General features: G+C 28.5%; 1 protein-coding gene across 1 annotated transcript in view; it reads right to left on the bottom strand.

The window, feature by feature from the left end:
• LOC129965482 (rap guanine nucleotide exchange factor 4-like) overlaps positions 1–16,435 on the bottom strand; it is a 612,559-nt gene that overhangs the window by 260,799 nt on the left and 335,325 nt on the right. The window contains exon 2 of the mRNA XM_056079391.1: positions 11,520–11,582. The gene's annotated coding sequence lies outside the window, so the exon portion shown is untranslated. The remainder of the gene's footprint in view (positions 1–11,519; positions 11,583–16,435) is intronic.

Raw genomic sequence — 16,435 nt, forward strand, 5'->3', positions numbered from 1 at the left:
CATAAAGCAATCGATATTACAATATTTTAAGATCATACGTAATACGACTAAAGGAATTAAAACAAATTAAACTTAACCATATTGTTGCTTATTTCGCTGACTTTTTTTCTGGTATTTTAAACTTTTTATAAAACTGAACATTTTTCTTATTATATTTTTTTTAATAAATCATATTTTTAACACATAATATATTTTAATTTACGAAATATAGTACACTCCCGAATATCCGGTTCATGATTCTCCTGCCTAGGTTCCTTTAATAGTAATTAAATGAGGAGGACAAGGCGTCTATTAAATCATTCATTAAAAAAGTTTTCAAAATCTAAAAAATGTAAGTTTTATTTTTAAAGTTACCGTTTCATATCTGTGTAACCATTTATCACTGAGAAATGAAATTATTTTGAGCCAATTTTCTTAAGAATTAGGACTACGATTTACGTTAATGTTTTGTTTGTTTCCTGCATTTAAGTTGGACATTAAAGAATTTTTGTTAAAATGTGAACAGTTTATATCCTTTAACTTACTTTTTCTCTGATAAATTCTTAAAATGTGCAGTGCAATATATAAACTACCAATACAGAGTCTTCTATTTTAATCAACACGTTACTGGTAATTGCTTCTATGATTCACCGGGCCGCCGCGGCTGCGTTCATATTATGAGGTCTAGTATTCAATAAGAAGTGAGAAAATACGAACTATAACAGTGAGTATTGGATAAAAACTTGTCTGATATTGGTGGTCAAAGAAATGGTTTCATACAACTTTGACCTATCCAGGTTTTTATTATTATCCGACCATTCCTGCAGCCACATTAAGCCGGATATTCGGGCGTGTTCTGTAGTAGCCTCAAAAAAAAAAAAAAAACTTTTTTCACAACTTTTTCAACAGTTTAAATATGATAAGTGCTGTTTATTTTGAAGTTTTATTATTCAAAGTAAGTGTACTGTTTAATTAATGCAATTGCGTATAATTTATTATTTGTTTTAATTTACTAAAATTAGTTACGATTTATTTGTTAATTATTATTAATTTAGTTAATTTTAAATTATCCAATTTTAATAATAAATTTTATAATGAATTTTAAATTAAAAACTATCACCTTTCTATAAATACTCATTTCTAGTTCCAGACATTTTATTAGTCTATTTGGATGTATTATGATTATATTGCCAATGCAGCAGCTTCATTATCAGGTTCGTACCGTTAATCAATTAGTTGGTTTGAATAATTTATTCAGAATATTTACACTTGCATAGATATGTATCATAAAATTTTGGTATTATAATTATTATAAAATATTTAATCCAGACAGATTTATTCCAGAATAGCAATCGCCAAATAAAAATGATATATACAAAGAATGGCTTACTTCCTCACGAATTATTTGATAGTAGACAAAAATTTAAATGAATATGATTTATATAAAAATAAATTTCTACAGTACATTCCAGTTTGACTACAGTTATTCAATATAACTAATGAATTGTTCATTTAAATCTAATAGACAGATTTATTAACTTTTATGACAACTACTTTCATATTAACACATTAGAAATGAATATTGTTTAGATGCAAAAAGAAAGAAATGACGAATACGGCCTAAAGATTTTTTCAAGAGTTACCTTCAGGCAGGGATTCAAACCAGGGATTTTTTTCTGTGAGGAGTCTGACTTTCGTCCACAATATTGACCCCCCTTGACCCGAAAATTCCAAGAAATTGAGGTTTTAGAGATAAGAATTAGTTACACAAATTTAAAGGCAATAAAATGCACGATAACAAGCAAAATGTTATTTCAAATTAAAAAATATATATATAAACAAGATCTCTGCAAAATTGAATAAAACCAAACTACAAAAAGACCATTTAATCCTAAAACCAAAAGACATCATTGAAATAAGAAAGCAAAGCACAAAACAGTTGAAAGTAAAACTCAAAAAATCATTGTGAAGAAAATAGTCAGTGCACCACGTTAAACTAAATTTAATTTTCCCGCGTTTAAAGTTGTATACGTTATGATAGTTTCATAATAACAACATATTCTCAATTTTAAAACCCTATGTAAAAATTGAATTACTTTAAAACTTCTCTGAATATTTTTTAAAACTAAAATTAAAAATTGTTATAGAGGACTTTAATCATCATTATGGATAAAATCCCGCATGCACAAAATCATCCTTCTTTTATAAAGTCTCAAAATAAGTTCTGAATAATTGCAGGATGCTTAATTACATTTCACTCAAAATGTCAAAACATTACTGAATAAATTTGTTAAGGTTAACTGGTGGTAATTGCCATAAAGTTTAGAAACCTAAACATTATTAAAAAATTAAAATTTCATAACTCTTTCCTTATACGAAGGATGAAATCCGATATCTAAAATACCCTTGGGTTTTTATTTTAGATCCTATTTCGGAAAAATTTCTCATGATGTAAACTTTTTCTTTTCTTCTTGAGAATAAGCGTTCCGGCCACCTGAAATACTAATTAGAATAGAGCAAGACAGCTGAAAATGAGATCAGTACCTCGCACATGCTTCAGTTTCATTTAATGTCGTTAAAACCCGAAGCCATTATTTCCAGAAGAAATAAAACTGATCAAAGTCTCTCGGAGGAAATATTTTCTCTCTAGTCCGTTAGTAGTTGCAAAACTTGAAGAGAATAAATTATGTTCGCCTCATCTTTTAGCGGTAAGTTTCTCTGAGGAAAAAAAAAGAACTAGATGTTTCATTACATGTTTTACTTAAATGTAATACTAATTAATATACAGTTATCCTTTCACATGGTTATTTATTTATTTATGACAAGGACATCATTTTGATTAATAAATTTTTATTATTATATATTGAAATGAAACATATTGTTTACGACATCATTAGAAATGCAATCTATAAATTGTAAGTTTAAAATTTTTATTAGATTATATAGTAGATATTGACAAAGCAATAAGTAATAGTTAATTACATCTACAGTAAAAAATAAGACTTTAAAAATGTTTCAGAATTCAATTTGCAATTCAAAATGAATTTGGAATGAATTGAAATCCAATATTTCAGTAATTTATATTTCGTTATTAATTTCATTTATTACTTGCTCTAGAATCAAAACTAAGATTATTTGCATGTTTAATAATGTATTGGTTTTATTATCGAAAATACTTCTAAAATCACGCAAAAGGAACCACAGTAAACACTTCTAAAGTCCCATACAAGAAACACAATAAATACTTCTAAAAGCGCACACAAAAATGACACTAAATACTTTTAAAATTATACACAAGAAAACCACAATAAAGATTTATCAAAAAACACATAATAATTGACAGTAAATACTTCTAAAACCACACACAGGAAACAACAGTAAAGTCTTCTAAAATCACACACAGGAAACCACAATAAAGACTTCTAAAACCACACACAGAATACCACAGTAAAGACTTCTAAAAGCACACATAAAAATTGGCAGTAATTATGTCTAAATTCACACATAATAAATGATAGTAAAAACTTCTAAAATCACAAAGACAAAATGTCAGTAAATAATTCTAAAATCGCACACACATACACACACAGAAAAAAAAACAGAACAAAAACTTCTAAACTCACAAATCTAAATCACATACAAAAAAATCACAGCACAGATTTCTAAAATCCACATAAAATTATTAACTCAAGCAACTAATAATATTTAGTACAAAGTTTCAGAAAAATTCAAAAGGCCAACATTTCTTACAAACCTATTAGCAAAAACTAATGGTTGTATTAAAACTCATACTATGCGGAAAGTGCCATGTTGATAATCGAATCAATAAAATATTACAAACAGACATTTATTTATTTAAATATAAGTGACTATAATATGATGTAAGCTGGATATGTAAAGAATTTATACTTTTATGTGGAATAAACACAAAAACTTATACTATGTACAATCAATTATAAAAAATTAATTAATATTACTGTAACCGTAAACTATCAATCGCTATAAACGTTTCAATTGGAGGAAACTGAAATACTATTGATTGGCTCAAATGGAAAAGCCGCATCTGAGACAGAACTGCATATTTTCTTTCTATTGACATGCGTAACATTTGCTACTGTTATTTCGCAAGTTACGGAATAAGAAAAGCCTTCATTCGCAGTTATCTGCCTATAACAGAAATATTAAAATAAAATGTCAATGCGTCAACAACAAAAAAGCAATATGAAAGTCACAAACAATGATACTTAAAATAATACAAATCATAGTGTTAAAAGAATAAAACACAAAATGAAAATAAAATTGAAAAGTATCAAAACTAATTCCTATAATAACTAAAATATTTTCATTCGTGCTAAATTTCAGGTATTCTTTATCTTGCGATATCAATATTTGTAAAAATATAAATTCTCTTTATGAGCATGCGCCATACCCAATCAATCATCCGACTTTTTCACTCGGTATCTCTACAGCTTGCAAATAATAAAGAATGCTCCACAAAAATTGTTTAAGATAATAATGTTTATAAGCTGAATATTATGTGTCAACTGCATCCTACATAATACATAAACCATTTGAAATACTCTACATGGACCCATTGCTAACACATTTGGCACTTATTTATTTCTACTGCAGTTGGCAACTACAGGTATATTTCTTTTTAAATTTTAATTCAATACGAGTCAAAATGCTACATCTTAAAATGTATTACTGTGCAAAAACTATTTTCCCATCCATTTTAAATTTCAAAAATGAGCTTTCCAATGCTGTTAATAATATTTTTGTAAATTTTTTCTCTAATTTTAAAAAATTTACAGAAACATTTTTAAATTTTATTTTGCTGCAATCTTTTTAATTATTTTAATTACTTAAAGCTATAGTGCATTATCGTTGCTGTAGTAAAATGTAAATTATTAAAAACTAATATAAAGTGATACAAAAAATTCTGAAGTTCCGACACCGAATACGTATAAAATGATATGTAAAAATTTAAAAGACAAAGGAATTCTTGTATAGCAGGAAATATTATTTTGACTGCTTATTCCGTGCTATCCAAAACTAATATTTGGAAGAAAACAAACGCCAGTGATTGAATAGACATTATCTTACGTCAGCTGAGATAACTGGAGATCCAAAACTTACTTAAAACAAGAAAATAATATCCATGAGATTTGGGAAATACAGTTTCTGGTCGAAACTTGAATGTCAGCTCCATTTTCTTTTGGATTTTATTTCTGCTGAACAGTTCATCAAAAAAAATGAAGAAAAATTGTTTATATTTTCATTCCATATATGATTCGTTTCATTCAGATCGTTACTTCAAGCCAAGTCTATGGAGTCTCAATAAAAGGGAATCGATTAAAAAACATTATTTATATTAAAACTAGCTTTTCCAGAAATGGTTGATATTAAAGCATAAATGAAGTGGATCACCAGCTACGTTTGTTTGGTTTGATTTTAAAATGGCGCAAAAACTAAAATGTGGAGCGATAAAGTCAGCCATATGAGAAGATAAAATTTTTGCTAAGAATGGTTATAAATGATATTTCTCAACAAATGAACACAATTTAAATGAGAGATGAAAGCTTTATGTATAACCTTTGGTGGTGCTAAGTGGATAATAGCCCTATTATCTCATGACTATGCCATAAAAGCATAAATAAAGGCGACGCTTTAAAACTAATTCAATGAAATTTGATACCAAATTTGAATCAACTATGAACCAGAAACAAAGGAACACAAAATGATTATTTAAATCCATAGTTATTTTCAATACTGGAAAATTTTCAAAAATATTTTATCAGAAAAGAAATTTTCAAAAATTATCAAATCTTGTTTCGTTTCTTCGGTTTAATATAAACATTGTTCATTAATAATTAAATAAAAAAGTTTTGATTTTTTTTTGGAAATAATATTTATTTTTAATACATGAAGCATTACAGTAAAAAACAGCAGTTCTTAAAGAAACTTCAGGTCTTTTGGTTTGGAGAAAAATATGTTCCCATTTAAAGATTTTTTTGACAGAAAGATTCGAGAAATGATTTCTCGAAATGGAGGAATGAACACAACTGTGCCTTGGTTGATGGGGCGTAGGAAAAGTAACAAGTTCTATATCTCTGCAGTGGGGAAGATCCATTTCATCTTACTTTTTTTTTCGTTGATGGAATTGTCAAACATAATGTATAGAGTATGAAAGTTCATTTTATTTATCGCAAAAAATCTCTTTGATACGACACGTTTTTCGTTTCTGTGTGATTTTTGGCGTTTCAGCCATTCACGCACCAAGTTCAAATCTTCTCAAACCAAAATAAATGCTTCGATGTTAAAATGCTAAAAAGAAATTAGCTTTTAACTTTCATAAATGTAACTGAAAAATATCCGAGGACAAGAATTCATTTCAGAAATGAAATTTATTTTTCTCTGATTCCAATTTAGTGGAACAAATTAAATAATCATGGAAAAATAACTGAAACAGATTTTCATGCGGTTGTAGTCGGTATTTTAAAAACCGCATATTATCTTGTCAATGAGATGAGAAATGAATTCATTTGATGTCACAGAAATATGGTGAATGTCATTTACATTATGACAGTCTTATACATAGCACTAATCATTCTGACAGCAGAAATTAAGAATTGCAGCAAAAATATTTGCATTTTAAATCATTGGATTCCAGACTCAAATCACGACAAAGCTTTACATTCTTAGAGTCGAAAGAAGTTTGGAAATAAAATTTATTTTCTGTCAAATTAAATTCGATTCTTTCACACTTTCACAACAAAATGAAATTGAAACAAAATGAAAGTTTGAAAAACAATTCAAGTAAATTCAAATTTAATTTTTAGCAGATTTTTCTGTTTCACTTTTGTTATCATTTTCATTCAAAGAATTCGTAAAAAAAAATACCATAAGAAATATTCTTTTAAATCATATGATCAACAAGTAAAAATTGTATAAAAAAATGAAATATTTATGTTCAATATGTTCTTTTGAAATATTTGGCTCATTAATTAGTAAAATATCAGTAGCAACTGTATAAAACTATTGATAATGTTCAATCATAAAGGTACAGCGAAAACGTTTTCCTTCCAAACTGTTAGAAATTAGAGACAATAAAAATAACAGTTTCACGCATCTTTATTCTAAAAAGGGATTCAATACCAATGACAAACTTATGGAAGTATTAAGAAATACATAAACGGTTCTTTATAGTATCAAAAATCTCCAAAAGAGACGATAATGGTTGAGATACATGAACGTAGAATAAAAATATTTTAATCATGAATTTACTCTCAAATGATCACATCAGATGATAGAAACTTCATCGAGGAGCTTGACATTTATGCAACATTGAATCTCTTAATATTTTGAAAGATTCCTACCATATCTTCTAGCTGAATATGAAAATAAGGCATACAACTCTCAAGAAAAACTTTGGCCTTCATGTAACCTCAGATGAAATGTCTAAATGCCTCTGTCTAAATGTAATATTTAATTGCCTTTGGAGCTGTTTGGTGAAATGCGTAAGTTGCTATCATACTGAAATCACGTTAAGTGTCTTAGCGTTTGAAACATATGTTTTTTCAAAAATTCCATCAAGTGTTAGTTTAGAACTAACAAATATATCATACTACTCAAGAGATGAGGCATGAAATACGATCTTGTAATGAGGAATGAGGTCAAGCCAAAACATCCGCAATGAAACGGATTTGGTTTGTGTATGTGTAGTATCCTCATGCAACATTTTTACTACGTAAATAAGGGATAGTCGACTATATTATACTATGCAATTCTAAATAATCTTTATTTAAGTAGTCGAATAGCACCACTATATCGTAAGGTTTTAATAGCCAGAGATTGCCAAAAAAATTTATCATTATTTTACGGAATACTGAGTCGTTATTCTTAGAAGATTCTTCATTTTTAAAATATGTCTAAATTTTATTATGAGGAAATATTTGAATTTCTATCGAATTTACTATTGATTACCTAATCAACGCAAACATACACATTATTCAAAAGAATATTAAACGTACTGTGCGATTAAAATGAATAACAGGAATGAAGAAGTTAAATATTTACTCTCTCTTAACTATAATAGAATTAGAAATCACGAGTTAATATTTAATTGATTGCAGCAAAATTCGTTAATTAATGTTTAGCATACAGCTTATTTGAAAATAGGTAAAACATGAAGGTATTTAAAACGAGTAATAGAAATAAAAATAATAAATCAGAGACAAAAATTTCCTTTAAAAATGTAAGATGAAAAGTCGAAATCCAGTAAGAGAACGAATATATACTTAAATTTTTGGGAAAAGGAGTTTTAAAGAATTATTAATTATAACAAGATAGGAAACGATTAGTTAATGTTAAATAGAATATAGAAAACTGGTTTTGGTTTCATTAGATTTATTTAAAAATGCATTCACAACATTTGTTAGTCTGCCAAAAATGATTTCGAAATTAATACAATATACTTCTATTAAGAATGTAATACTAACGCTTTTCTGCGAAGCTTTATATTTCTTTTTTTATATCTCTCAATAGCTTCTACTTGTTTAGATATTCCGTTGTTCATTTGTGCATGTAATTCAAAGAAATTTTCATGAATAGATGACCTCATTACTTCCGCACGAAAATAACATTTATTAATATTTCATATGCTATAGGGTAATTGTTATTATTTGCTTTATTTTCTTTCATTCGCATTTTTTAAATGAATATTGTCGAAATAGTATTTTTTATCAATTGCATGGAATTACTTTAATTCTTTAATATAACAAGCACGACCTTTTGCAATTTCTAAAAAACTTCATTAGAGATATGTTCCAAGTAGTTAACCTTAAATTAGTTTCGGAATAGCGAATTGTTTGGTATGAAATATCAATAAAATGTATGAAATATCAATAAATGTAAGAAACTCGCCAATTAAAACCTTTCTTAGGCAGAAAAAAATATCCTTCAAATTTTTCCCATATGTCTAGTTTATGCTTTAGTCTTTGTGTATGCGAAGACATTAACTTAAAAAAAAAAACTAAGTCTTATTTGATGTTTGTATGATGATGATGATGCTTTGCTGCCGTCATCAATATTGTGTGACCAAAAAATAAATCAACGGGATCAACCAAGCCGAAGTTTTCTTTCCAACGCCCTTATGAAAGATTTATATCTCTTTCCTCAGCATAAATCTTGTGCACCATGCATAAAGCCAAAAATACTAAAAGTACTCAGATTTTTATCTTCAGGATTCTGCACATGAGCGTTTTCAGTTTTAAGAATAAAGAAAAGAAAATGTGTGTATGTTTTGAACCCTTTTTCATCAATTTATTAGGAACTTTTTTTAATAAAATCACCTTTTTGCAATAAAATGACATTAGAGTATTAATGAATGTTTTTATAATAAAATGACGCAAGGACATAAATTAGCATTTTTGTAATAAAAGGACACAAGAACATAAATTAACATTTTTGTAATAAAATTACATAAGAACATTAATTAACAATTTTGTAATAAAATTTCATAAGAACATTAATTATCAATTTTGTAATAATAATTACAAAAGAAATTGCATTTATCTGACACCTTTTTGTTTTTGAATAATGATGTTTACATGCATGCGAATGTACAGAATGTGACACGATCAATCTGTAATATTTCGTTCAAAATGTATTTTTGCTTCAGATGTCAAAACTGCTTATCAAATTTGGTCCATCTAACTTTTTGGGTTTCGTAATTCTTGTACTCACTTGTACTCTATCAGAAAGGTAGATAAAATTACCTTGAATTAATTTCATTCATTTACAGAAATTTACAAGCATTTTGCAATTCACAAATTCGATATGGCCCAGGCGGTTTTGAATTATCGATTCACTGAAAAAGATGGAAATAATTCTGAAAATGGGCTTTTTGGACTCAGGTGTGTTTGAAATGCGGATAATCGTCAAAATTTCAATATGTTTTTAATGTTGTATTCAATATGTTTTCTTTATAACAATGTGTTTTCATTTCATAATTCATATTCAAAAGAGTTCTCGAGCAAGTGAAGAAAAGAAATGCTTTCATTACGAGTGCTTAATGTAAAGTGAAATGAAATTTCAAAACAATAAAATTTATTATAGTAATTTAATGAACATACATTAAAAAAAGATAATGATTTTAAGAATAGAATGTTTACAGAAAATAACATATAAAGAAAAATAATCTGTAACTTTCTAAGTTTGAAAAATTTATTCACTTACTCGTGTAACTGAGTACTGTTCATTTTAGAAACACGTGACTTTTGATTGACTATTGATATCTTTTTTTTTTTGGACAATTATATTTCAAAGATGAGTGATAGGCATTTCCTTTTCTTTGTTAAGCCTATACCATCTTCCCATTAGATGCATTGTTTTGTAATTTTTTTCCGCATGTCATTTTGAAAAATATTAATTTATTGTAATTCGAAATCTGTGTCTTTTTTTTAATTATATGGTTAGCTTAATTTTAAGGAGTTATTAGTATTTGTTACGCCACCTAATTCCGTTGACAATCGAAGTAGGTGATTAACAGGTTTAGTTGTGGTAAATAGGTAATAGGTAGTAATGGTTTCAAGTAATATTATATTTAGTAGCGGTAATAGGCGAGGAAAAGTTTATTAGTATTGCTGAAGACTAGGAAACACTCTTCCCAAATAAAATCTAAATATCTGCTTTTTCCGTTTTAGTGAAATCAATGCATTTTGGCGCATGCACCAAAGTGTGGAGCATTTCTGTACCTGAGAATGGATAATATATTTCTCAAGAAGGCAATACAAAGTTTCAATAAAAAAACTGTTGAATTGTTTTCGCTGCTTTATAAATAATAATATGCAGAAACTAATTTCAATTCGGTAATCACTACTCATTTATTGATTATTTTTATGAAGGATTTTTAAACCCTCAACCACTTTAATTTCATCCCAAAATAAAGTGGCCACTAGAGATAAATTACGTTTGGATGGCTTGCACACAACCAAATTCACTTAAGTGGTGATTTCCAAAGCGATGGATTTGTACAATTTCGTAGTGAGTATTATGCTAAAAGGGAAGCTGTGCGCCTAAAATTCATATTAGTGCACAGTAATCCGGAATCCATTGCAGAAACATTTCATTTTATGTTAGGTGCAGCTTTTCTGCTTTTTTTCAAAGATCTGCTTGAAAGTTTCATTTCTAAAGGTAATATACTATATATCATATGTTTAAGAAGATTGAGAAAGCTATGTAAATAAAGCGATTTAGACAAAAATTCAACGTAAAGTATCATAATGAACAGAATTATTTCATATAGAACAGAAATATTTTTATAATAATCGTAAAAAGTAAAATTAATTTAAGAGTACATTACCCAAAAAATATGAGAAAAAGATGACTTCATTATTTTTATAAATTTAAATTTTAAAAAATTTGAATGCGTAATAAAATATTTTAGAGCAATAAAAACATAAGGTTTTTGTTAAAAATTTTGTATATAACCAAAATTGTACTGAATAAACATTATTTTTTTTAAAAAAATATTTTACCTTTTTATTGCAGACCAGGCATTTCCATTAAAGAATTTCAATGGATAAAACTGTGCAGAAATGCTAGAAAAGAAAGGAAATTGAATAATTAATATCGCTGCCTACATTTTAAAGCAATAAAACAGTTCATATATTTTGAAAATCATTTATTTAAGAAAATAATAATAGCTATGTTCATCAGAAATTACAAATTATTTATTAGAAGTGAAATCTTAAATACACTAACGAACTTAAGGTCCGGGATAACGTGGTTGGGAGGGTGTTGGATTCGCATCTCTTGGGTTGTGAGTTCGAATACCGGCGACCAAAGACTCACCGTGTACATGGTGGGTGGAGCACGTATAAATCTGTCGTAGCCACAAAATCCTCCAAATCGCGAAAATACCATCGGGATACTGGAACAGAGGGGATCGTTCTCTGATTCAGTTCTAAGTTACGATCTGTGGATGGGTTAAAGAATAGTATGAACTCCTCCCCGTGAAAAGGCATGTGTTGCTTGAGTAGATAAGACGCACTCCTGGCTCTAGATGGCGTTACTGAAACAAGAGAAGCTAAAACTCGGCTTAAAATCGGTGTCCTCCTTCGGCAAGAGGTTTCTCTATGACAAGTGCCACAAACAACAACAATGAAATTGTATCGCTCTCATGGGCAGTAGAACGTAGCAATTCCATATTTTTTATTCCGTTTTGCTTCAAAAACTTCTAATTATATGTTTCTTCAAGAGATAATGTCCCAATTTTAACTTTAATATTGACTATCATAGATTAAACAGAATAGTAATAATAAAAAAACCCGGAATAGGCAAAATTAAAATGTTTCACTTCTGAATTTTTATTTTTCGAGTTCCAGCCGTCTTCTTCCGTTCCCGTTATTCTTGTGAGTCAGTTTTGCAGAAAGATCCATTCAAAAAGAATTCTAAGAATCTTGAACGAAGGAGTTTGATTCAGAATATAAGCAACTGTATTTACATCTTATCAACAATCCTATTGCAATATACAACCACAAAGGTGACGTCTCCGAGACATTGAGACAATTTGTATATATTGATTGCTTTTGCGACACGTATTCTATGCACTAGTGTCTGTCTAGGCGGGCTCTTATCCAATAAAAAATTATGGTTAGTAGATTTGATTAAACATCATTAGTAATAATACTAATAATATATTTGGTTAATAATTATAGACTTGTTTAAGTATCATTTGACATTATCCCGCCCTCCAACAGACAATTATCTCTCTTTTTAACTTTTTTTTTCTTTCCAGTGGGATTTTTTATGAGCTTCCAAATAAAAATTAGAAATCGCTAATAGAAAAAAATGCATTTCAAATACAAAGTAAAAAAACAAATGCTGAAAGAATGCTAGCAATTACTTCTAACTGACATTGAACTGAAAATATAAAGAATCAGCATGAATATAAAATTACAAATTTACAAATCTCTGTTTATTGAATCTTGCTAAAATCTATTATTAAAAAATGCGAATGGAACGTGAAGTTTAAGATCTCTCAATTAATTTTTACTCGAGCTTAGTTCTACAAGCCCATTGATAAATCAGTCAGTTTACACATTACACAAAATCTGGTCATTCTCTTGGCTCCAAAACAGAAGTAAGGATTTGTGAATACGATAATTATAGAGATCAAATGAGTAGGATATATATTTAACTTCACCCAGCGTTATACACAGCGGTGGATGATTATATAATAGATATATATTTTGTGCATTTTACATTTGAGCTATGAATTTTAAGATATCCTGTACGTTCAAATTTTGATTGGAAATAATGTGGAGCCGAATTATTTCTATTTCGATGATGCGACTAAACTTCTATAAGATGAATCTAGCTTTTGCCGGTGGTGACTTTTATGTATCAGACAAAATCTCTCATGTTAATTTTGCGGCAATTACAGTCATACAGTTTATATTCGGATCCAATTTAAATTCAGATGTTAAGTCAAGCTGGAGGTAGCTTTTCTAAGGTGTATTTAACTTTTGTAAAAACTTAGTCTGTTGCCTTGATCAAAGTATAAATCGTGTTTATATCCTCTTTGATGATAGTAGTTCATACCATCATGTATTGATATTAATTCATTTAGTTAGTTCCAAAATATTTTGACTAACTCACTAGCATTGTATATCAATATCTTTTTTAAAATGTTCATGATTTTTTGAAACGAAGGAAAGAAACAAGATTGCATGAGTAAAAGACATTAATCATTAATCAAACTGCAACTAAAAAAAGTAATTACACCTATTTAAGTACACTTCTCTACGTACAATTGTAAATATATTGTGCAAAAACATAACAAAGCTGATAGTATACATAAATGTTAAATAATATAAATATGTTATCTAAACATATTAAAGCCTTATGATGTACATATATATTAAAAGACAATATTAATATTTAAGACCTTCTGTGCATTTAAGATGAAGAAGCTTTTTTACATCGACGTTTCAAAGCAGCGTGTGTTAGTTTAATAAGAAGAATGATAATATGAGCAAGTAAAATTTTTGCAATTAAATGCTCTCAATAAAAAAATGCCTTTTTTCCCGAAAAAATCAGCTGATAAAGCAGAAACAAATTTGGTTCCTAAAGGCCATTTCTGATGTTAAAGAATACCAATTATGAGTGCTAATATATTTTATCTTACATATTTTGGAAAAACGCATTAATATTTTCTAAAATGGAAAACTGTTGTGATTTTTTTTAAAGATTCAAATGAGATACATAGTAAGAAAGGGAAGTGCATAGTTGCATTTTATTTTAAACAGCATACGCTTGCTATATGGAATTTGTAGTCTGTTCTATTAATTTATTACTTAATACTTGGAATATGAAACTAAAATTATTCGAAATACACTCATTCATCTGTGACTTGAGTTTCCAAAAATTTCTTTTTGAAAAATGTTATATTTTTATATAATACTTTTTGTAATAATTTAAATAAATTCAATCACCAAATCCGTATTTCATCGAATAATGACGAAATCAAAACAAATACTTAAGTTCAATATGAACGATGGCAAAAGAGATTGCTAACATAACGGTGCAAGCGAAATGAAAAGTCTCAATTTTAAAATTGAAAAAAGTATGAAAGGAGGATAATATTTTTTCTTGTGAAATATATATCTCTCCTTGCTGAAATATTCTTTTCCAGCCTGAATAAATTTAATTCTAGCTAACAATTTATTCGTGAAAAACTTGTTATAAGTGCAGACTATTTATCAAAGTGAATACGATAAAAAATGAAATCTAATAATGCTATCGTTTAAAAAACTAAAATGGTTATTGTGACTCGGATTAAATTTTCAATAACTAAACTGGGATTATAAGACATTCGAAATTTTTCAAAATTATGAAAGAACCCTCTAAAAGGGACAGACAGTAAGTGATATAAAGAACTCAACAATCGGCAAAGCAATATCAAGATTCACGCTTCTAGGGTGAGTATGCATTAACAAATTCATATTACATTAAATCTCTGATGTGTAATTTATATGGTCTACGATAAGAAGTTCCCGTCTAGACGGGCTGTTGTCCTGTTAGCATTGTCTCAAACATGATTGTCACAGATTATCTAACGTGAGTTGTAGTAGGAAATCTCGTGTACATTAGCAGAGTTTTTAAGAAATACAAAAACGCATTTTAGGTATAATTCAGAAGTTTTGACTCTTCAATTAAATCTTCTCTATCTAAAATGTTCCATAGCTGTTCAGGAAACTAACGGCTCAAATCGAATCGAAGCAAACAGTGATCCAATAACATAAAAAATGCAATGCCGAATATAAAATAAAAAAAATGGCAAAAAATTCTAGCTGTAACCTTTTGTTTGTTCTTGTCAGCATAGATACAAAACAATAAAAATTGTAGAATAAATAATAAATAGCACTGAGCTTTGTTGTTTATTCATTCATCGTTTTATAATAAATAGGGTATCACTTGCTAAAGGCCAAAGTGGGGATTTATCATCCAGTAATGATACCAAATGTGAATGGATTTCGTTAAAAAATTTTATAAATCTGAAACTTCCTTTAAAGTGTTTGAACCAAATTTTATACACCTCTTTCAAAGCGTTTTTGAGTTATCTTATTTATTGACAAATACACACGATTCCAAAAAAATGTGCTTTTCAGACTGAGAGAGGTCTGAAGCATGGAGATTCATAAAATTCACGAATTCGAATTTTTCGATGATGGCAACAATTTCTCTTTCTACACTTTGTATATGAGAAAGTAGAAAAAAAATTGCACTTTAAAACCTAACTTACAAGAAGAATCTGCTTGATTCATGTATAAAATTTGTTGAAATTAAGGTGAAAAAAAAAAACCACCTGTTGATGCACTTTGCCAACCTCTTGGTACTATTCTTCCTATTTGTTGTGTATGTGTTTGTAAATGTTTGCTAAGACCATATCCAGAAGCAATAAACCTTGGATTCAATAATGAGTTTTAAGTTATGGTGATGCATGACAGTGTCCTTTCCTCGATAATCTTAAAACTCTGAAGGAAATGATGTTAATAAGTGTCAATTTTTTACCAACTGTTTGAAAGTGTTTGAATTTCTGTTGTTATGAAACGATAATTTGGAAGGATATTGAGAATTTCAATGAAATGTTCTTTAAGTGATGGCCTGTTCCTTGTTTAATAGGAAGATAGGTGAACGGGAAGATCAGTGATTGGTCACTCTTTCGCTAGGGTCCTGTTGCCTCGAAGAGGATATCAGTTTGGCGAAATGGTCAGTGAATCAGACGGATTGTGCTAAAGATTAACAGTCGACCACAACAAATCCTGTTGATAGTACTACGTTCAGTGATGGCGGGGCGTTCAGCTGTACACAAGAAGAAGTGTCATTTTCTCAACTTTCTTGTTAAGTTCTTCATCATAGTGTGTTTTTGCATTTAATTCCGCCTGTA

Source organism: Argiope bruennichi, chromosome 4 (assembly GCF_947563725.1).
Source record: "Argiope bruennichi chromosome 4, qqArgBrue1.1, whole genome shotgun sequence".
Classification (NCBI taxonomy): Eukaryota; Metazoa; Arthropoda; class Arachnida; order Araneae; family Araneidae; genus Argiope; species Argiope bruennichi.